Here is a 9,184-nt window from a genome sequence, read left to right on the forward strand (position 1 = left end):
TTTTCCTCTATTCTATTACTTTGTTTGTGATATTTAGCAAAAACACTAAAAAAAATGCCTCCAAAATTTAAACTTTTTATAATATAAACATTTCTCTTAATCTCAATCTTTAGTTTTCTTCTTTCAAAATCAAAAAACTTGGATCTTGATAATTAGATTGAGATCAAAATTAATTTATAATTTCTTTTTTTATTATAACATAAAATTTTCTGTTATTCTATGATTGTTAAATACAATTTAAATCTCTTTAGTATTAAATTATGATGAATATTTTTCAATCATTAGATTTATGATTTTAAGTTTTGAGATCTTGTAGTTTATCTAATTCTGCATTCACTGATGATGTATAATTTATCTATTGAAGATGTTTTATTTTTATTTTTCTTATTCTAATTGGTGGAGTTCCCTTATTAAAGTTTTTATTTTATTTGTGCAAATTTATTTTTAGCATACAAAACAAATGTAGTTCCCTAGTGAAAATATTGATTTTACTTGTATTATTAATAATAAAAGTGTACTTAATAAAAGTGTGATTCCTTCTTTAAAATGTTAATTAAACTACCCTTTATAGCCTCTCAAAATTTTAATAGCCCATATTTTTGCCCATTAAAAGAACACCTCCGGCCCAAACATATTACATCTAATAGCCTGAAATGTCTATTTTGTATATTAGTTTGTATAGGGACAGTCTATTTTGTATATTTGTTGTATAGTGACAGTCTAAATTGTATAATGACAATTTATGTTGTATATTTTTTGTATAGTGACAGTTTATTTACTATATATTTTGTATAGTGACAGTCTATTTTGTATTTTTTTGTATAGTGACAGTCTATTGTATATTTTTGTATAGTGACAGCTTATTTTGTATAGTGACAGTCTATTTAGTATATTTTTTGTATAATGACAGTCTATTTTTGTATATATTTTGTATAGTGACAGTCTGTTTTGTATATATTTTGTATAGTGAATACTATGCATGAGATATAAAGTTAAAAATTTAAAAAGCAAAATACTTCAAAAATAATACTAAAATCTATATTTGGAAGTTGGAAGGATGATGGCAGCAGCTACAGCAGAAATGGAAACTACAATTCACGTTTGAATTTCCAAAATTCCAACTCCCAAAACCCACTAAACAATTCCAGTCCTCTTTTCTCCCTTCTTTCCCCCTCTCACTTTAATCGCGGACCCATTTTCCTTCCCTCTTTCTCCCGAATTCTAATTTCAAACCGCCCCAAATCTCTATACATATATCAATTCAACTCAATCCACACATATATAGATATATAGAGCCAGGTTGAAAGAGAAAGGAAGGAAAAGAGAGAGAGAAGGGTTGATGGCGGCGACTATAGAAGGACAAGCTAGGGTTCTTGCTGCGGCTCAAAACTGTGGTTCCGTGATAGTTGGGTGGGTGGTTAGCCTTTTAATTAGTTTTGGGCTATAAAATGCATACTGCAATTTTGTGGCTAGCGGCTGGCCATAAATGAAGTTTGCCATATTTGCTTCTTAATGTCTGAGATGTAATTTTCATACGACAATAATAACATATATACCCAATGAAATTCCATAAGTATGGTCTGAAAAATTAATATAATTTTTATATTTGCAAATAAAGTGCTTATTAAATTGCCCGAATAAACTAAAAAAATGAATCGGACAAACATTCCGAACAAACTATATATTAATAGTTATTATAAGGTGTACATTAAAGAAAATTTTAGAACTCGCCACTTTTAAATCCTAAATCCGTCTCTGAATAGAAAGATACCAGTTATATCATAGCCTTATATTTACTTTATATTTTTCACTTTCAACTAGTAATATCCATTAAATAGGCTAGAACAAGCACTTTGAACATGTCTAGACATAATTGCAAAACAATTTCCAAATCACATGCCAAAATATCAAAGCCCACAAAAAAAAAGGGTAATGAAAATATATAGCATGACATATCTGAAAAATTTATATATAAAAAAATAATATATTATATGTGTTGTTAATTTGAATCAGTTTCAAACAACAATCAACCTTCTCTATAACAGCCTTGTTTGTTCCTATATTTTTTATTTTTATAGTGAATGATTGTTATACACCTATAACAACATTTGACCTTTAAATATTTTTTGACTGTTATAGATAAAAATTATTCAAAATTAATTATTTTCCTTTTCTAATGTTACATATAAAAGATAAAAACAATTATTCAAAATCTCAAAAGATATGCATGTTCACTAGTTAAATATTGAAGAAAGTTATTACATGTCACGACCTGGAATTCCCACCTTTGGGACTGTGATGGCGCCTAACATTTCACTTGCTAGACAAACCAACGTTAGAATAGTTTTAAGCCATTTTTAACAATTCAGATTAAATAATACCCAAGAAACTAAATAAACTGACATAGAGTGAGAAAACCATAACAACAATAATATCTAGGTACAATCCCAGAACTAGTGTCACAAGTGCACGCGCGACTAGAATAATACAAATAATGGTCTAAATGAAAGTAAAACTGTCTTAAATGAAATAAACAGCTAGAATAAGATAGAATGGGACTTCAGGGCTGCGAAACTCGTGCAACGGTACCTCAATTCTCTATTAGGCAATCAATCTGAGCAATCTACTGACCGCCGCTAGGACTAACTCCAAAATCTGCACAAGAAGTGCAGAGTGTAGTATGAGTACAACCGATCATATGTACTATGTATGTGTCGAGCCTAACCTCGACGAATTAGTGACGAGGCTAAGGCAGGTTACTTACGATAACTTGTACGCAGTATAATAATAATATCAAGAAAGAGAACACAGAGAAATGTAAGGCAGTTAACTGATGAAAATAAACTCAATCCTTCATCAGTCCTCAGAATCTCGTATGAAAACACTAAAAGCTAACACAATGCAACAATGAATACAAAACACACGCGCGACTCGATCCCACCGTACAAATACAATCCTCCTTTATTTCGCCATATCAATATAAAAAATAACATGTAAAATCCGTTGCGACGCGCAACCTGATCCCACCATATAATCAGAATCAATATCATAATTCTCCCTTCTTTCACCATATCAAAATCACATACAAAATCCGTTGCAGCGTGCAACTCGATCCCACCATATCAATATCAATCCTCATTTATTCCACCGATCATGGTGTGCAACCCGATCCATAAATAAAATTAATAAATGTAATCAATTCAACTACTCAATTGGCAAGAATCTCAACGATTAAGGAATCATGAAAGTAAATCCATAAAGGAACCCCGTACCAAATCAAGGAATGCTACAATTAATACAAAGCAATAAGACAATCCAAATATATGACGGTTAAAGTGTACAAGTAAGACAATTAAGGCATGTAGCAATTAATCATGAAGCATGGAAGAAACAAATATTTCAATACAATAATAATAAGTGACAAGTAGCAAGTTAAGGCATAGGAAGCAATTTAAAGCATGCAACAATTAAGACATGGAATAAGATAATTAATGAAATACGGAAAAGCATGGAGGCAATTACTTTGACGGCGTATATACACTCATCACCTCGCATATATACTGCTACACATATAATTCACATAACACATAGTCCAAGTGTCCCTAATTCCCTTAAATCAAGGTTAGACCCAATACTCACCTCGCTCCGCAAGCAAATCAAAGCTCAACCGGGTCCGTTTCTCTAAAATTCGCCTCCGAACCAATCGAATCTAACCAAAATCGACTTAATATCAACAAATAATGCGATCAATTACAATACATAAAGTTATTACACTTTACCTAAAAAGTCAACACCGGGCTCGCTTGGTCAAAACCCAAAATTCGAACCAAAACCCAATTACCCATTTACCCTCGAGCCCGATTATGTGATTAGTTTTAAAATCCGATCTCAATTTGAGGTCTAAATCCTAATTTCACAAAATACCCCCCCCCCCCCAATTCTACCCAAATCTCTAATTTCTACCATGAAAATCCTAAATTTAATATGAAAAACACTTGGAAAGTAATGGGTAATTGAAAAGAAATAGATTAAAGTTGCTTACCAATATTTTTGGGAAGAAAATCCTCTTAGAAAATTGCCTCTAGGGTGTTTAGGGTTGAGAAAATATGAGACATGAGCTAAGTCCGATTTTTCCCCTCTTTTACCCAGTTGTGGATGTCGGAATTGCGATATCTTGTTCGCAAATGCGAGAAAAAGGTCGCAAATGCGACCCCTTTTCAGAAGGTCAGTCATCGCAAATGCGACGTTTTGGTCGCAAATGCGAACATATACCCCTCGTAAATGCGGACTATATATTTGGATATATTGTGACTCTGCTTCACAAAATGTGACTCTACTTCACAAAAGCGGAAGCTGCAAGTTCGTAAATGCGAACATTCTCCTCGCAAATGAGAGACTCCCCTAATCCAGACCATGCTCACAAATGTGAAGCCTTGTTCGCAAAAGCAAGGCTCGAAAATGCGAGCCAAATCTCCAGCAGAGCACCAACAATAGTGAAGGCATCAACTATTCTTCTAAGTCCAAAATCACTCCGCAACCTATCTAAAACACACCCGAGCTTCTCGGGCTCCAAACCAAACATCGACACAAGTGTAATAATATCATACAAACTCATTTGCGCGATCAAAACAACAACATAACACCAAGAACTATGAATCAGACATCAAAACGAATGAAATTTTAAAAGAAACTTAAGAACTTTCAATTTTACAATCGGACACCCGAACCACATCAAATCAACTCCGTTTTGCACCAAATTTTGTAGACAAGTCATAAATCTTTAAATTGCTAGTTTTCACCAAATTATGTTAAATCAAGTTAGGGAGTTCCGAATTCGATTCTGGCCATACGCCCAAGTCCCAAATCATGATACGGACCCACTGGGACCGTCAAAATACTAATTCGGGTTTGTTTATATAAAACGTTGACCACAGCCAACTCAAATGAGTTTTAAGGCAAAATTTCACATTTTATCAATTTTTCACATAAAAATCTTCGGAAAAAAAATATGGACTGCACATGCAAATCGAGAAAGGCTAAACGGAGCTATTCGAGGTCTCAGAACACAGAAATGAAGGGTAAAACTATAAATGACCTATCGGGTCATCACATTCTCCATCTCTTAAACAACATTCGTCTCAAACGGACATAGAAAGGTATCTGGACTGGTGTAATGACCCGGCCGGTCGTTTCATGATTTACCGCTCTATTTCCCCCATTTCTGCTTCTTTATTTCGTGTTCAGTTGTATTATGTAGTATCGGGTTGGTTGGTTCGGGTTCGGAGTGGTTTTGGAGAGGTATGAGACACTTAGTCTCTTTTTGGAAAGCTTTAATTGGAAATTAACCGGAAGTTGACTTGTGAGTAAATGATCTCGGAACTTGGCTTTTATGGTTCGTATAGCTTCGTGAGGTGATTTGGGACTTAGTAGCTTGATTGGAATGTATTTTGAAGGTCTATGGTAGATTTAGGCTTGAATTGGCGAAATAAGAATTTTGGCTTTTTCCAGTTGGTAGTGGAAATTTTGATATCGGGGTCGGAATGGAATTCTGGAAATTGGAGTAGGTCTATTATGTCATTTGGGACATGTGTGAAAAATTTCAGATCATTCGGATGAGGTTTGATGGACCTTTTGATCGATTGCGGAATTCGAAAGTTTTGGAATCCTTAGGCTTGAATCCGAGGGTGAATTGGTGTTTCGGCATTGTTATGAGTGTTCCGAGGGTTGATATGAGTTTGAATGGTGATATGTGACTTATTGGAATATTTGGTTGAGGTCCTGAGGGCCTTGGGATGGCTTTGGGTGGTTGTCGGAGAGTTGGACTTGGAGTTGTGCTGTATAAAATTTGTTGCTTCTGTTGTTTCCGCACCTGCGGATTGGGGACCGAGGTGCGATGATCGCAGGTGCGTGGAGGCAGCCGTAGGAGCGGATTAGGCTGCAAGAGCGGAAGATGCCTGGGGCGCAGGTGCGGATGTTTGGCCCTTAAGTGAAAAAACTGGGTGTGCGGCTATTTTGTCGCAGAAGTGGTCCGCAAATGCGGAATTGGAGCCGCAGGTGCGAGATACCTGGGTAGAAAGTATAAAAGGTCACATTCGCGATTTTCAGCTTATTTCCTCCATTTTTTAGACGGTTTTGAAGCTATCACTCTACACAAGCCTAGTCTTAGGTCGTCACACGAAATAAAGGAATTAAACAAGCAAGGATAACTCAAATAGTACATTTAAAACATGGTGTGAATCTTAGTCTACTCGGACATAATCAGGAATTCAAGCATATGCGCGGACACTCGTCACCTCGTACGTGCGTAGCTCCCACAACATGTAGCATGTAATCAATATAACACCTACGGGATAATTTTCTCCTCACAAGGTTAGACAGAAGACTTACCTCGCTCTGAAGCTCCACAACCGGCTCTAACGCCTCTCTAACACCTCAAACCAATGCTCATCGATCCAAAACTAGTCAGTCAATGTCCAAACCAATAAAAATATACTCTAATGCTCATAATTAGTCGATTTATAGAAATATCCAACTTTGCTGAAAAGTCAACAAAGTCAATCCTTAAGCCCACATGCCCAGATTCCAAAAAATTTCAAAGATAGACATTACCCATAACACCACGAACTCAAATATATAATTTATTTCTAATTCCATATCCAATTTCGTGGTCAAAATCCAACATTACCAATTCTAGGGTTTTCTCTTAAAATCCCACAATTCCCAAAAATATTTCATGTTTAATCCATATATAACTCACGTATTTAACTTGCAATAAGTGGAAATCACTTATCTCGTGTTGCTTGATGAATAACTCCTCAAAATAGCTCCATAAATTCGGCCATCCAAGTGAAAAATGAGAGAAATTAGAGCTAAATCTCGATTTAAAAGCACCCCTCTGCCTAGCGATATTTCTCACCTACGGCCACACAGTCGCACATGTGAAAAAAATTCATCGCAGGTGTGGTTCCCACTAAGCCCAAGCAAATCTGCTTCGGTGGACCACATCCGCTCCTGCGGTCTCGCTTCTACGGAGCACTGGCCGCTCCTGCGAGTGCGCTTCTGCGGCACACAACCGCACCTTCAGTCTAGTAGCAAAGGCCCAGATTTCGTAGCTACGGTGCCTTCTTCGCTTCTGCGGATGCACACCTGCGCTCCAAACTCTGCACCTGCGACCCACCCCCTAGTCGGCCCTCTTCGCTTCTGCGATGACCCCCTACGCACCTATGTGTCCGCACCTACGACCAATCCCATTGCAGGTGCGGTGACACCAGACTTCAACAGTCTTCAGCGATCAACAAGCCCAAAAATGATCCCAATTTCAATCTGATTCCACCCCGAGGCCCTTAGGACCCCGTCCGAACATATCAACAAGTTATAAAATATATAGTGAACCTAATCGAAACCTCAAATCACATCGAACAATATCAAAACTATGAATCGACGATCGAAACCTTTCTTTAAACTTTTAAACGTATAAACTTTGACGAATACGTCTGAATCATACTTAAACATCCCGGAATGATACCAAACTTTACGTGCAAGTCATGAATCACAATACCAACCTATTCCAAGGCTTGGATTCCCGAATGGTAATAACACCAAGTCCACTTCAAGTCAAACTTGGGAATTTCTAAAACTTTCAAAATGCTAACTTTCCACAATAAACGCCGAAATGCTCACGGACCACCCGATACTCAACCCGAACATACACCCAAGTCCAAAATCATTGTGCGAACCTGTTGGAACCTTCAAATCCCGATTCCAAGGTCGTTTACTCAAAAGTCAAATCCTAGTCAACTCTTCCAACTTAAAGCTTATGAATTGAGAATTTCCTTCTGAATCAAATCCGAACTTCCCAGAATTCAATTCTGACCACACGTACAAGTCATAATACATGAAGTGAAGCTACTCAAGGCCTCCGCCGAATGACGCGCTACTGCTCAAAACGATCGGTCGGGTCGTTACAAGTTATGATGGGATTAGTTATCCTGGTATTATTTCTTATTGATTGTTTGGTATATTGTATTAATCCTGAGATTGTCAATTTTACTGTTTTATTCTGGGTTTACTATTCCACCCTATGGCATGTAAAAATTATCCTAGTACTATTTTTAATCCGAAAACAACTTATCTAGTGATTAGTAACCAAACAAGGGATAAGGCGATACTAAGTTTTATCCCAAGATTATTTTTGCTTATCCGTCGTACCAAACGACCCATTGTTAACCAAACTCTCCATTACTTGTTGTATAGCATTCTAAATCTTCAAGGATATATATATATATATATATATATATATATATATATATATAAAGGTATAAAAATTTTGGGAGTTTGCTTGAGGAAGATCATGACAAGGAATACGGAGACAATCGATAAGAAAAGACCGTTTTGAGGACAGGAGGTGAGAGATGGAGTTGGTAAATTTCTAGGATATGATCGACATGTTTCAAAAGATGGTTTCATTTCAATGTTAATCTCATTTTTTATTCCAATGTTAATCTCATTTGATTCCTGAGTCCCCAGAAAACGAATTTACCATGATTATGGTTCTTATAAGTTAATTAAAGTCATCCCCCAACTCTCATTTTCTTCATTTTTATATTTTTACTTGACAAACATGAATGTTAATAAATACGTTTGACCATTGACTATGTTTATAAAATAAAAACCTCCTATCCTTTAATTCCAGCACCTGTCACTTGTTACCCCATCCCTCTTCTCCCCTCTCCCCTTCTTTTCTTTCTTTTCTCCCTCGCTTTGATCCCGTCCCTCACCCATTTTTTCCTCTTCTTCTTCTTCTTCTCTACGGAGTTAGGCCAGAAAGTCTGGTGAGCTCTCTTCTTTGGCAGCCTCCACTCTCCCTTATCTTTCTTCCTTCTTAAAAGCCCGCCATACGTTTTTTTGTTGCCTTGCAGGTAAATCCCGTTTAATTCTATTGAGTGTATATAATGTAATGTGCACCAAAGTTGTACTCTAGGAAATGATCCTATTAATTGGAACAATAAGAATGAAAGAATTCATGAAACACAAGTCTCGTCGAAGGTGTACGGAACAGATGGGAGTTCTTATCTTATGATTAATACTTTAAAAAATGAAAATAACAAAGTAAACCGAGAATTAGGTAAGAGTGATTCACAGGATAGTTTTGTAGTCCCGGAGACCTTGTGGAAAAGTAAGCTAC

This window comes from Nicotiana sylvestris, chromosome 11 (assembly GCF_000393655.2).
Source record: "Nicotiana sylvestris chromosome 11, ASM39365v2, whole genome shotgun sequence".
NCBI lineage: Eukaryota > Viridiplantae > Streptophyta > Magnoliopsida > Solanales > Solanaceae > Nicotiana > Nicotiana sylvestris.